The sequence below is a fragment of the Nicotiana sylvestris genome, chromosome 1, assembly GCF_000393655.2.
Source record: "Nicotiana sylvestris chromosome 1, ASM39365v2, whole genome shotgun sequence".
Lineage (NCBI taxonomy): Eukaryota > Viridiplantae > Streptophyta > Magnoliopsida > Solanales > Solanaceae > Nicotiana > Nicotiana sylvestris.
Genome location: NC_091057.1, coordinates 133,945,241 through 133,960,937, shown reverse-complemented (window position 1 = coordinate 133,960,937; position 15,697 = coordinate 133,945,241). Strand labels below are relative to the sequence as shown.

Genomic DNA, 15,697 nt, shown 5'->3' with positions numbered 1-15,697 from the left:
GATGCAGGAGGATAGAGTTATTACTTATGCTTCTCGTCAGTTGAAGCCCCATGAGAAGAACTACCTCGTTCATGATTTGGAGCTGGCTGCCATAGTTCATGCGTTGAAGATTTGGAGTTATTACTTGAATGGTGTGTCTTGTGAGGTGTTTACTGATCATCATAGCCTCCAGCACTTGTTCAAGCAGAAGGATCTTAATTTGAGGCAGCGGAGGTGGTTGGAGTTGCTAAAGGATTATGATATTACTATATTGTACCATCCGGGAAAGGCCAATGTGGTGGCCGATGCTTTGACCCGAAAGGCAGTGAGTATGAGGAGTTTGGCATATATTTCAATTGGAGAGAGACCTCTTGCAGTTGATGTTAAGGACTTGGCCAATCGGTTTGTGAGGTTGGATATTTTAGATCCAAGTCGAGTATTGGCTTGTGTGGTTTCTCGGTCTTCCCTATACGACCGCATCAGAGAGCGCCTGTATGATGATCCTCATTTTCTTGTCCTTAAGGACAGAGTTCAACATGATGATGCCAGAGATGTGACCATTGATAACGATGGGGTATTGAGGATGCAGGGCCGGATTTGTGTGCCTAATGTGGATGGGCTTCAGGAGTTGATTCTGGAAGAGGCCCATAGCTCACGGTATTCAATCCATCTGGGTGCCACGAACATGTTTCAGGATTTAAGGCAGCATTATTGGTGGAGGAGAATGAAGAAATACATTGTGGGATGTGTAGCTTGGTGTCTCAATTGTCAGCAGGTGAAATATGAGCATCAGAGACAGGGTGGCTTGCTTCAACAGATGGATATTCCAGAGTGGAAGTGGGGGAGGATCACTATGGACTTTGTAGTTGGACTTCCACGGACTTTGAAGAAATTCGATGCTCTTTGGATGATTGTGGATCGGCTGACCAAGTTCGCGCACTTCATTTCTATGCGTACTACCTATTCTTCTGAGCGATTGGCAGAGATCTATATCCAGGAGATTGTTCGTTTTCATGGTGTCCCAGTTTCCATCATTTCAAATAGGGGCACTTAGTTTACTTCGCAGTTTTAGAGGTCTGTGCAGCGAGAGTTGGGTACGCAGGTTGAGTTGAGCACAACTTTTTGCCCTCAGACAGATAGGCAGTCCGAGCGCACTATTCAGATATTGGAAGACATGTTGCGTGTTGATTTTGGAGGATCATGGGATCAATTTTTACCACTTGCAGAGTTTTCTAATAACAACAGCTACCAGTTGAGTATTCAGATGGCTCCATATGAGGCTTTGTATGGGAGGCGATGTAGATCTCCAGTTGGTTGGTTTGAGTCGGGTGAGGCTAGGCTATTGGGGACAAACTTGGTGCAGGATGATTTAGAAAAGGTAAATGTGATTCAGGAGAGGCTTCGTACAGCGCAGTCGAGGCAAAAAAGTTATGCTGACAGGAAGGTTCGATGTGTCCTACATGGTTGGCGAGAAGGTTCTGTTGAAGGTTTCGCCTATGAAGGGTGTTATGAGATTTGGGAAGAAAGGTAAATTGAGTCCTCGGTTCATTGGGCCTTTTGAGGTGCTTCGGAAGATTGGGGAGGTGGCTTATGAGCTTGTTTTGCCACCCAGCTTGTCGAGTGTGCATCCGGTATTTCATGTTTCTATGCTCTGGAAGTATATTGGAGATCCATCTCATGTTCTGAATATTAGCATGGTTCAGTTAGATGATGATGTGGAGCCAGTAGCTATTTTGGGTCGTCAGGTTCGAAAGCTGAGGTCAAAGGATATAACTTCAGTGAAAGTGCAATGGAGAGGTCGGACCATGTAGGAGGCTACCTAGGAGATCGAGCGGGAGATGCGGAGCATATATCCTCACCTGTTTGAGGTTTCAGGTATGTTTCTTGACTCGTTCGAGGACAAACGTTTGTTTAAGAAGGGGAGGATATGATGATCCAGCCAATCATCTCATGAGTTACCGCTCCATTTCCCCCATTTCTGCTTCTTATTGCTTTGTCTATCGGTTATATATGTGATCGGGTTGGTTGGCTCAGGTTCAGAAAGGATTTGGTAAGGTTTGAGACACTTAGTCTCTTTTGAGGAAGCTTAAGTTGGAAAAGTCAACCAGATGTTGACTTATATGTTAGAGGGCTCGGATGTGAGTTCTAATGGTTCAGATAGCTTCGGGAGGTGATTTAGGACTTAGGAGCGTGATCGGAATGAGTTTTGGAGGTCCGGAGTAGATTTAGGTTTGAATTGGCGAAATTGAATTTTTGGTGATTTCCGGTTGATAGGTGAGATTTTGATATAGGTGTCAGAATGGAATTCCGAGAGTTGCAGCAGTTCCGTTGTGTCATTTGGGATGTGTGTGCAAAAGTTTAGGTCATTCTGACGTGGTTTGGTTGGGTTTTTGATCAAAAGCGTAATTTAGAAGATTTTGGAATTCTTAGGCTTGAATCCGATGCGAATTTGGTGTTTCGATGTTGTTTTGAGCGTTTCGAAGATTGGAACAAGTTTGAATGAGGTTATGAGATATGTTGTCATGTTTGGTTGAGGTCCCGGGGGCATCAGGTGAGTTTCGGGTGGTCAATCAGACCATTTCATGTTGAAAGTTGCAGAAAAACTGCTATGTGTTGCAGAGAAATTAGATCTATGCGTTCGCGAGTAGGTCCTCACATTCGTGAAGGGTTAGCTGGTGAAGGTTGAGATTTTAGCCTTCGCATTCGCGAGGAAGGCTCCGCGTTCGCGAAGGGCTGGTTGATGATTCATCGCGTTCGCGAGGTGGAGTCGCGTTCGCGTAGAGAAAATTGGCCAACTGGGTTTGAGGTGTTTTGTTCATCGCGTTTGCGAGAGAGGGAGCGCGTTCGCGATGAGTCAGGCTGAGGAACCATCGCGTTCGCAAATGGAAAGACGCGATCGCGAAGAAGGATTTTTGGTCAAAGTTGATTTGTGCTTCGCGAACGCGAGGCATTGACCGCGTTTGCGAAGAAGTAAATGAGGCCTGGGCAGAATGTTTAAATAGTCGTCTTATCCGCGATTTTAGGGTTTATTTCCACCATTTTTGAGCGTTTTTGGAGCTTTTTGAAGAGGATTGAAGAGGGATTCAAGGGGAATCACTTAGAGGTAAGATTCATGGACTTAAAACTCGATTCTAATGTGAAATCTACCTAATTAATCATGGAAATTAAGCCTAAAATTGAAGAACTAGGGCTTGAAATTGGAGACCTAGAATTTGGGATTTGAGAGGTCATTTGTGGTTGGATTTTGATGCTTTTGGTATGAATGAACTCGGGGAGTGATAAGGAATCCATTGATGTGAATTTTATCGGAATCCGATACGTGGGCCCGGGGGTCGGGTTTTGGTAATTTTGGGATTTATGTTGTAAATTGATTATTTTTGCTTGGGCTTCGTTCCCTTAGCATATTTTGACGTTGTGATTCTGATTTTGGATAGATTCGATACGAGTGGAGGCCAATTCGAGGGGCAAAGGCGTCGCGGGCTAGAGATTTGACCAGATTAAGGTGAGTAATGATTGTAAATGTTGTCCTGAGGGTATGAAACCCCGGATTGCACATCGTTGTGGTATATTGAGGTGACGCACATGCTAGATGACGAGCGGGGGGTCGTTCACTATTGGGGATTGAGACTTAGTCCGTCCCGAATGACTATTTTATCGCGTATTTGACTGAAATCTATTTGTTAACATCATGTTTTGGGCTGAACGCCATATTTGGGCCTCGTTCCAACTATTTGAACCCTTAGGGGATTTTTATTGATATTTTCTCACTGTTTTGACTTTATACTTGAACTCAGTCATGCTATATTCCACTGTTTTCATAACTCAGCCATGTTTACTCTGTGTTTAACACTTACATGATGTAATAAATGATATTTTGGGCTGAGAATCATGTTTTACTATTGTCCGAGTGGCTTGTGAGGATTTTGACTAAGTAAGGCCGAGGGCCTATGTTGTAAGGAAACACTGATTATGATTAAGAGGTCGAGGGCCTGAGATATGTACGCCACAAGGTGGCTTGTTGATATGAGGCCGAGAGCCTAGTGATGATGCCACGAGATGGCTTGATATTGCGCTTGGGCCGTAAGTGGATCCTCTAGGAGTCTGCACACCCCCAATGAGCGTAGGTACCCATTGTGATGTGAGATATAGCCCGAGGGGCTGGTATTGTTTTGAGATATTGCCCGAGGGGTGGATTTGTTGACATTGTGCCCGAGGGGCAAACCTTTATGTGTTTATCTTTCTTATTTGCCTGTCATTTACCTGCTTAATTGTTGAAAAGACATTTCATGAAGTTTAAGCTTAACTAAAATGATTTTTACATATCCTTACTGATTCACTAGCTTTTACTACTTCATTATAGCCTGTAATGTGCCCTACGTGATTTCATATTTCTCAGTCTTTATTTATGATTACTACTCACTGAGTTGGAATACTCACTTTCCTTGCACCCCGTGTGCAGATTCAGGCGTTGCTGATCCTACTAGCGAGAGTTGAGAGCTCCCGGCAGACTTCGGCGTTCATGAGGCAGCTGCTTGGTGTCCGCAGTCCCGTGTTTCTCCCCCTTATCCCATTTCTTTTCCCTTATTAGTGACTTTGTAATAGCTTTGTAGACTTTTCAGACTTGTGTTAGAATTGATAGATGCTTATGACTGGTGACACCCTGGTATCGAGCTATGTTGGGTTTTATTTTCGCAAATTGTATTGTTCACTACTTACTTTTGGATTATTTATTACATTTTAGACTTAATTCTTATTGTTTAATTGCTTAAAACAAAATTGGGAAGTGTCGGTTGGCCTTGTCTTCACGAGAGGCGCCATCACGACCGGGTTCGAGTTTAGGGTCGTGACACCCAACCTGCCCATAACCTATCTAAATATATGCACAATATATACACCAAACTACTAGACCCGGAAACTCCGAAGATGGGGAGCTTACTGATAAGGCTAAACTCGGGCAAACACCTACTGAGGAGGTCTACCCGTTTGTCTGTCCGAACTTGCACGCATGAAATGCAGCGCCCCCATAAAGGGACGTTAGTACGAAATAATGTACCGAGTATGTAAGGAAATATACTTAGGAGGTCTACCCGTCTGTCCGTCCGAACTTGCACACATGAAACGCAGCGCCACCAGAAAGGGATCTCAGTACAAAATAATATACCGAGTATGTAAGGCAATATACTAAAAGCTGAAATTGAACTGATAACTTGAGCATATGCTTACCTGCTGTTACTCACTCAATTCTCTCAATATAATAAGTAAAATAGTTGTCCGGCCCTATAAGGCTCGGTATATATATATATATACACACTCTCGGCCAACTGGGCTCGCTCATAGGTTCTCGGCCACATTAGGCTCGGTGTATAACTTACCATCTGATCAGAGGTTGCCCAATAGGGGCCTGCCCATCGATTATAGCTCGATGGTAATGAAAATACTTTAATACTGTATATATATACTCTCTTCTCTCTTGACTGGAAGAAGAAAATACTCAAATGAATATGAAGTCCCAATAAAGAGAATATTGTAACTTGCGAGACTAGCAAAATATACGTAAATTCCGGGATATGAATTTTTCTTTATGCCTCGTTATCAAACTTGTGGAATGACGAGACCATCCCAAAATGAAGGAAGAGATAGCATTAACATACCTGGAGTGAAAAAAATCCATATGATGTTCCCAGAAAAGGTTGCACCGTACTCTTTTAGAATCGCAAATTTTACGTTGGACTGTGAAAGTTTTACGTTGCTATATGTCTTAAACATGCTACTTAATGTGTACAAATTCTTGAGGGAATTGTTGAATTTGTAGGAATTCGTTAGTTTCTGGTTGTAAGAACTTAGTTGAATGTCTCTTTAAGAAATCTCCTCTTTGAGCCAATATGAGGGTGTAGTCATTTTGCCTTGGAAAATGTTAGTATGAGGTGTAATTTAGTTAGCACCTTAAATTTTCACCTACCCAACATGACTAATGAGTCATTTGGGTTAGGTGGTGGCTTGATGCCACATAGGGTGGGGGAGGGTTTTTATTAAATCTTATCCTATAATTAATAATTAATTAAGTATTGTCTCGCTACCCGATAATTAACTAATTACCCACATAATTAAGAATTACCTCAAATTACTTAAAATTCTACTTATTTTTAATCTACTTTATATATCATATTATCATGGTCATATGGTACTAGTCCATAAATATCGGGTATTATTGCTCGGCCTGTATTTTATCCCAAACCGACAACTTCAACGAAACTCATTTTCTTTAATTCGTGTACCCTTTATCCTTTATGGCCCTTACTTATTGCTTGTTATAAATAGCATAAATATGCTAATCTCAAGATAATCTCATCCTCGAGTCTATGTCAATTAACTGAAGACGAAACTTTAACGTACGAAAAATGCGAGATGTAACACTACACATCTGCACCTTGCATGCAAATGTTGGATATTGATGTTGTTGTGTACGGCGGGAGCTAGATTTAAAGACATACCTGCTTTCCGGTCATAGTTGACTCTTGATCTTGGTAGCTTTAGAATTTTAATCTATTCATGTATATTTCAAACAGATAATGTACCTTATTTTATACCAGCTTTGTAAATTCTAATCTTAGAAGCTCATGATGTGCACTACTAGTCTTTGGAAAATGTATTAAGTTCAGTTATTTTATCATTTATTTGTCTCAATAAATCTCCTTAATTGTATAGTTATTAATTAGCTTACCTAGTGGGTTGGGTTAGGTGCTATCACGACTAGTTGGATTTTAGATTGTGACAAGTTGTTATCAAAGCTCTAGGTTCATAGGTTTTATGAGTCATGATCAAGTGCCTAGTAGAGTCTTGCAGATCAGTATGATGACGTCCATACCTATCTTCGAGAGGCTATGTCACGACCCCAACCCCGGTTGTGATGGCGCCCAACACACTGCTAGGCAAGCCTGACCAACTAACAACCTCAATCCGTTTTCTTATAAAAATTCATTATCAGCTAACACATTTAAATTGCCAAAGTACCCTAATAAGAGTTAAAGACAACGAGTTAAATATGCGGAAATTCAGATGATAATACTACTACATAGCCCATACAAATCTGGTGTGACAAGTCTCGAGCCTCTAGTACAAGTTCAACAGCCTAATACATAATCAGTCTAGGAAATACGGATAAAACGAAAGGATAGAAGGGAGAGATCTGGGTTGTGGACGCCGTGCAGCTGCCTCGATGCTCCCGGATATGAACTGATCGACTGAAAATCCTCACTCAGCCTCTAGATCACCTGGATCTGCACGCAAGGTGTAGGGAGTAATGTGAGTACTCCGACCCAGTGAGTAATAAGCATAAATAATGACTGAGAATAAGAAATCACGGAAAAATACAGAGTAATCTATAATGCGGCAATTTAAACAAGTAATATGAAAGCAATAACCCAATGGAAACGAAATATGGTAATGCTGCAACAAATAAGCAGTTAAGTGACAGACATATAAAGAAAATCAACACATAGAACGGTACCTTATAGTACCCGCTGCGGTGTGCAGCCCGATCCATATATTTCGTCGACGACGCTCACTAGGTGTGTGCAGACTCCAGGAGGGGCCCCTTACGGCCCAAGCGCAATATCAAGCCATCTTGTGGCATCAAATCTACGCCTTCGGCCTCATATCAATATCAGTATAACTCTGCTGCGGCGCACAGCCCAATCCCATAGTATCCTCACATCTGGCCCTTGGCCGTACTCAGTCCAAAAATCATATAAGCCCCTCGGGCATTAGTAAAATAGTAGTTCCCAGCCCAAAACATCATTTACTATATCATTTTAGTTTCAAAATCGAGTAAAAGTGGCTGAGTTGTAAAATAGTGGAAAACGGTACGACTGAGTTCAAGTAGTAAGTCAAAACAGTGAAGAAATAGTGATAAAACTCCCCGAAAGGTTCAAATAGTTGGCACGAAGCCCAAATATGGCAATTAGTCCAAATAATGGTGATAACAAATAAGCTTCAATCAAATACGCGGTAAAAGCATCACTCGGGACGGACCAATGTCACAATCCCCAATAGTAAACGACCTCACGCTCGTCATCAAGTGCGTGTCTCACATCAATATAGCACTACGATGTGCAAATCCGGGGTTTCAAACCCTCAGGACATCATTTACATTCATTACTCACTTCGAACCAGCTACAACTCTAGCTCGTGACGCCTTTGCCCCTCGAATCGGCCTCCACGCGCGTCGAATCTATCCAAAATCAGAACGAATACGTCATAATATGCTAAGGGAAAGAAGCCCAAGCAAAAACAATCGAAAAATATCAAAAATCCCGAAATTAGCAAAAACCCGAGCCCCAGGCCCACTTCTCGAAAATAGGAAATTTTTACATCATTAGATTCCTTATCACCCCACAAGTTCATACATACCAAAAGTTCTCAATTCTGGCCTCAAATGTTCCTTCAAATCCCAACTCAAAAGTTCAAAATCTCAAGCCCTAGTTCTTCCATTTTTAGCTTAATTCCATGGATTTCTAGGTTAAATTCACAATAGAATCACGTTTTAGGTTCATAAATCTAACCTCCAATCACTTTTCCTTGAATCCCTGTTTAATCTCCCTCAAAGAGCTCTCAAAATGATCAACTATGGTGGAAAAATGGCTCAAAATCGTGGATGAAATGTTTTATAAACTTACTGCCCAGTTCTGGTATCTCTTCATCGCGATCGCGGCCCAAGCCTCGCGATCGCGAAGAGCAAACTTCCAAGACCTCAAAACACTCTATGCGAACGCGACCCTCACACTGCGAATGCGATGCTTCCCTTTTCCAAACTGTACGAACGCGAGGCCTCAGCTGCGAACGCGAAGAGCAATGACCCCTGAACTACAAATCCTTATACGCGAATGCGGGAAGCTTCATGCGAATGCGAAGAACCATCTCACAGCCTTACGCAAACGCAATGCCTCAAACGCGAACGCGAAGGCTTAAATTCCTGCCTTTCAAATTCCTCCTACGCGATCGCGAAGGCCAAAATCTCTGCAACACCTGAACAGCAAATCTACAACTTCTCAAAGCCAAAAATGGTCTGATTGACCATCCGAAACTCACCCGAGGCCCCTGGGACCTCAACCAAAAGCACCAATACATCCTATAAATTCATTCAAACTTGTTCCAATCATCAAAATACCACAAACAACACCAAAACCACCAATTCACATCGAATTCAAGCCTAAGTTTTCTAAAAACTTCCGAAACACGCTTTTGATAAAAAAACCAACCAAACCCCATCCAAATGACCTGAAATTTTGCACACACATCCCAAATGACAAAACGAAGCTACAGCAACTCTCGGAATTCCATTCTGATTCTCGGATCAAAATCTCACCTATCAACCGAAAATCGCCAAAATACTAACTTCGCCAATTCAAGCCTAATTCTACACCGGACCTCCAAAACCACTTCTGATCACACTCCTAAGTCACAAATCACACCCCGAAGCTAACAGAAGCATCAGAACTCACATCCGAGCCCTCTAACTCATAAGTCAACAAATGGTTGCCTTTTCCAACTTAAGCCTTCTTAAAAGAGACTAAGTGTCTTATTTCTTACCAAATCCACTCCGAAAGCAAATCAATCAACTCGACCACATAAAATACGGATAGCGAAGCATAAAGAAGCAGAAATGGGGGAAATAGAGCAGTAACTCATGAGACGACTGGCCGGGTCGTCACATCCTCCCCAACTTAAACAAACATTCATCCTCGAACGAGTCAAGAAACGTACCTGAAGCCTCAAACGGGTGAGGATATCTGCTTTGCATCTCCCGCTCGGTCTCCTAGGTAGCCTCCTCCACAGGCCGACCTCTTCACTACACTTTCACTGAAGCTATATCTTTTGACCTCAACTTCCGAACCTGGCGACCCAAAATAGCTACTGGCTCCACATCAAAGGTCAAATCATCATCCAACTGAACCGTGCTGAAGTCCAAAACATGAGACGGATCTCCAACATACTTTCGGAGCATAGAAATATGAAATACTGGATGCACTCTAGACAAGCTGGGTGGCAGAGCAAGCATATAAGCCACCTCCCCAATCCTCCGAAGTACCTCAAAAGGCCCAATGAACCGCGGACTCAACTTCCCTTTCTTTCCATACCTCATAACACCCTTCATGGGCGAAACCTTCAGCAAGACCTTCTCACCAACCATGTGGGATACATCTCGAACCTTCCGGTCCGCATAACTCTTTTGACGCGACTGCGCTGTACGAAGTCTCTCCTGAATCACTTTCACCTTCTCTAAGGCATCCTGAACCAAATCTGTCCCCAATAGCCTAGCCTCGCCAGGCTCAAATCAACCAACTTGAAATCTACACCGCCTCCCATACAATGCCTCATATGGAACCATCTAAATACTCGACTAATAGCTGTTGTTGTAAGCAAACTCTGCAAGCGGCAAAAACTCATCCCATGAACCTCTAAAATCAATAACACAAACATGCAACATGTCCTCCAATATCTGAATAGTACGCCCGAACTGTCCGTCCATCTAAGGATGAAATGTTGTGCTCAACTCCACCTAAGTACCCAAATCTCTCTGCACGACTCTCCAAAACTGCGAAGTAAACTGAGTACCTCTATCTGAGATGATGGAAACCAGAACACCATGCAACCGAACAATCTCCCGGATATAAATCCCTGCCAACCGCTCTGAAGAATAGGTAGTACACACAGGAATGAAGTGCGCGGACTTAGTCAGCCAATCCACAATCATCCAAATAGCATCAAACTTCTTCAAAGTCCGAGGAAGTCCAACCACAAAATCCATAGTGACCCTCTCCCACTTCCATTCGGGAATAACCATCTGCTGAAGCAAGCCACCCGGTCTCTGATGCTCATATTTCACCTGCTGACAATTGAGACACCGAGCTACAAATCCCACAATATCTTTCTTCATTCTTCTCTACCAATAGTGCTGCCTCAAATCCTGATACATCTTTGCGGCACCTGGATGAATTGAATACCGCGAGCTATGGGCCTCCTCCAAAATCAACTCTCTAAGCCTATCCACATTGGGCACACAGATCGGCCCTGCATCCTCAACATACCATCATCACCGATGGTCACATCTCTGGCATTATCATGCTGAACCATGTCCTTAAAGCAAATGCTGATCATCATACTGGCACTCTCTGATGCGATCATATATGGAATACCGAGAAACCACACAAGCCAACACCCGACTGGGCTCCGAAATATCTAGACTCATAAACCGATTGGCCAAGGCTTGAACATCAACTACAGGGGATCTCTCCCCAACTGGAATGTACGCCAAACTCCCCATACTCACTGCCTTTCGGCTCAAAGCATCGACCACTACATTGGCCTTTCCCGGATGATACAGAATAGTAATATCATAATCCTTAAGCAACTCTAGCCATCTCCGCTGCCTCAAATTAAGATCCTTTTGCTTGAACAAATATTGAAGACTGCGATGATCGGTGAATACCTCACAAGATACTCCATACAAGTAATGCCTCCAAATCTTCAATGCATGAACTATAGCAGCCAATTTCAAATCATGAATAGGGTAGTTCTTCTCATGGGGCTTCAACTGACGAGAAGCATAAGCAATAACTCTACCCTTCTGCATCAGTACACAACCAATCCCAACTCTCAAAGCATCACAATATATGGTATATGAACCTGAAGTTGATGGCAAAACCAATACTGGAGTTGTGATCAAAGCTATCTTAAGCTTCTGAAAGCTCTCCTCACACTCGCCCGACCATACAAATGGAACACCCTTCTGAGTCAACTTGGTCAAGGGCGATGCAATGGATGAGAATCCCTGAACAAACCGGTGATAATAGTTTGCCAACCCAAGAAAACTACGAATCTCGGTGGCTGAGGATGATCTAGGCCAACTCTGAACCGCCTTTATTTTCTTTGGATCAACCTGAATACCCTCGCTAGACACCACGTATCTCAAGAAAGCCAATGATCGAGCCAAAACTCACACTTGGAGAACTTTGCATAAAGTTTCTCCTCCCTCAATCTCTGCAATACAACTCGCAAATGCTTCGCGTGCTCCTCCTGGCTACGTGAGTACACCAGAATATCATCAATAAATATAATAATGAACGAATCCAAATAGGGCCAAAATACACTGTTCATCAGATGCATGAACGTTGTTGGGGCATTGGTCAGCCCGAAAGACATGACAAGAAACTCATAGTGACCATATCTAGTCCTGAAAGAAATCTTAAGAATATCTGAATCCCTGATCTTCAACTGGTGGTAGCCCGAACGGAGATCAATCTTAGAGAACACCCACGCTCCCTGAAGCTGGTCAAATAAATCATCAATGCGAGGCAAGGGATACTTGTTCTTAATTGTTACCTTGTTCAATTTCCTGTAATCAATGCACATTCTCATTGTGTCATCCTTCTTCTTCATAAGCAGAACCGGCGCACCCTACGGTGACACACTAGGCCGAATGAACCCCTTATCTAGGAGTTCCTGAAGCTTCTCCTTCAATTCTTTCAACTATGCTGGTGCCATACGATACGACGGAATAGAAATGGGCTGAGTACCCAGCACCAGGTCAATACCAAAATCAATATCCCTATCCGGTGGCATGCCTGGCAGGTCTGCAGGAAAATCGAAAAAATCCCTCACAACTGGAATAGAATCAATGCTAGGAGTCTCAGCTCCAACATCCCTCACAAACGCTAGATATGATAGACAACCCTTCCCAACCATACGTTGGGCCTTCAATAAAGAGATCACTCTACTAGGAACACAATCAGTCACGCCATGCCACTCGATCCGCGGTACACCCGGCATAGCCAAAGTGACTATCTTAGCATGACAGTCTAGAATAGCATGACACGGGGATAATCAATCCATGCCTAAAATAACATCAAATTCCACCATGCTTAATAGCAATAGATCAACTCGGGTCTCCAGACCCCCAATAGTCACAACATATGACCGGTACACATGGTCTACAACAACAGTATCGCCTACCAGGGTAGACACATGAATAGGTAAAGCAAGAAACTCTAGGGCGTACCCAAATAATAAGCAAAATATGAGGACACATAAGAGTAGGTGGAACCGAGATCAAATAATACAGAGGCATCTCTGTGGCAGACTAAAACAATACCTGTAATGATAGCATCTAAAGCAATAGCATTTGTCCTGTCTGGAATAGCATAAAAATGAGCTTGGCCACCGCCTGATCGACCTCCCCCTCTAAGGTGACCCCTGGCTGCCTGACCTCCACCCCTAGCTAGCTACGCGGGTGGTGAAGTAACTGGAGCAGAAGTCGAGGGCTGACCCCTCTGCTGAAACTGACCATCACGAAGTCGAGGGCAGTGCCTCCTCATATGTCCAAATTCTTTGCACTCATAACAACTACCCGGTGCTGGAGATGGGGACTGAAGGGTACCCCTCGCACCGGAGTGACTAGCAGATGCACTCGGCGTAGAAGAACCCTGAGCTGATGGGGCACGAGATGAACTCTGAGCTGGGAGGGTGCTGAATGAAGGCTGGCCCTGCTGAGACTCATGATGACCATGACCTGAAGATGCCCCACGATACTCTAGATGGGCCGATTGAGCAGGCCTGAAAGAATGACCTCTACCATGCTGGAACTGGCCGCTTGAAGGAGCACCACTATAACTGCCCGATCCTCGAGGCCTCTTGGCCTACCTCTCCTCTCGCTCCCGACGGTGAACCTCTCAATCTCACGAGCGATATCAACCACCTCCTCGAATGTAGCACCCAATACTCTCTCTCTAGTCATCAGAATACGGAGATGGTAATTAAGGCCATCCACAAATCTCCTGATCCTCTCACGATCTGACGGAATCATCCAAATGGCATGACGAGCCAACTTAGAAAACCTCATCTCATACTGGGTCACGGTCATACCCCCTGCGTCAACCACTCAAACTGCCTATGTAGCTCCTCTCTGCGGGACTGCGGTACATACTTCTCCAAGAAGAGAGCGAAAAACTACTGCCAAGAAAGGGGTGCTACACCGACAGGACTACGCCTCTCAAAATCCTCCCACCAAGTAAAGGCAGCCCTCGAGAACTAAAAGGTGGTAAATGCCACACCACTAGAATCAAGAATCCTTGTTATACAGAGCATCCGTTGGCACCTGTCAAGAAAATCCTGGGCATCCTCGCCCTCAGCACCACTGAACGACGGAGCCTACCAAAACTCTCAAGACGACGTTGCTCATCATCCGGCATGGCTGGTACTACGAACTCCTGAACTGGCACAACCGGCTGAGCTGGAGGTGCCCCCGGCATCTGTAGTCCCTGCACTACCTGCTCAGGTGTGCGAGCAGCGGGGGTTTGATTGCCTCCCACGGCCTGTGAAGTAGCTGCTGCGGTAGTGGCTAAAATTGCCTGAGCCAGGCCAGTGCAAACTGATAAGATTTGTGCCAAGGCATCCTGAAGACCCAAAATCACAATGGGCACAGCTGGTACCTGAACTGGTGCTGCTGGAGCCTGATCCAAAGCTGGGGCAGCTGGTGGATCAACAGGTGTTGCCCTTGCTGCTATGCCTCTGCCACATCCACGGCCTCTGGTGGCCTCAGTGGGTGGCACTGGTGGTTGTCCACCTCATCCAGTAGCTCGCATCCTCACCATCTATGAGAGAATAGAACAACAGAAGTTTAGTTCCCGGATCAACAAGTCACACGACAAGAATTTCAAGAATGTGAAGTTTTTCCTAAAGGTTCTGCAGCCTCTGGAGGATAAATACAAACGTCTCCGTACCGATCCGCGAGACTCTACTAAACTGGCTCATGACTTGCGAGACCTATGTAACCTAGGCTCTGATACCAACTTGTCACGACCCCAACCCCGATCATGATGGCGCCCAACACACTGCTAGGTAAGCCTGACCAACTAACAACCTCAATCAGTTTTCTTATAAAAATTCATTATCAGCTAACATAGTTAAATTGCTAAAGTACCCTAATAAGAGTTAAAGACAACGATTTAAATATGCGAAAATTCAGATGATAATACTACTACATAGCCCATACAAATCTGGTGTCACAAGTTTCAAGCCTCTAGTACAAGTTCAACAGCCTAATACATAATCAGTCTAGGAAATACGGATAAAATGAAAGGATAGAAGGGAGAGATCCGGGCTGCGGATGCCGTGCATCTACCTCAATGCTCCCGGATATGAACTAATCGACTGAAAATCCTCACTCAGCCTCTAGGTCACCTGGATCTACACGCAAGGTGCAGCGAGTAATGTGAGTACTCCGACCCAATTAGTAATAAGCATAAATAATGACTGAGAATAAGAAATCATGGAAAAACACAGAGTAATCGATAATGTGGCAGTTTAAACAAGTAATGTGAAAGCAATAACCTAATGGAAAAGAAATATGGTAATGCTACAACAAATAAGTAGCTAAGTGACAGACATATAAAGAAAATCAACACATAGAACAATACCCTATAGTACCCGCTGCGGCGTGTAGCCCGATCCATATATTTCGTCAACGGCGCTCACTGGGTGTGTGCAGACTCTAGGAGGGGCCCCTTACGGCCCAAGCGCAATATCAAGCCATCTCGTGGCATCAAATCTAGGCCCTCGGCCTCATATCAATATCAGTATAACACTGCTGCTGCGTGCAGTCCGATCCCATAATTTCCTCACATCTGGCCCTTGGCCGTACTCAGTCCAGAAATCATATAAG

At 44.0% G+C, this 15,697-nt stretch overlaps 1 pseudogene; it reads left to right on the top strand.

Moving 5' to 3' along the window:
• The window catches only part of LOC104223187 (U4/U6 small nuclear ribonucleoprotein Prp31 homolog), a 236,160-nt pseudogene that overhangs the window by 130,751 nt on the left and 89,712 nt on the right, over window positions 1–15,697 (top strand).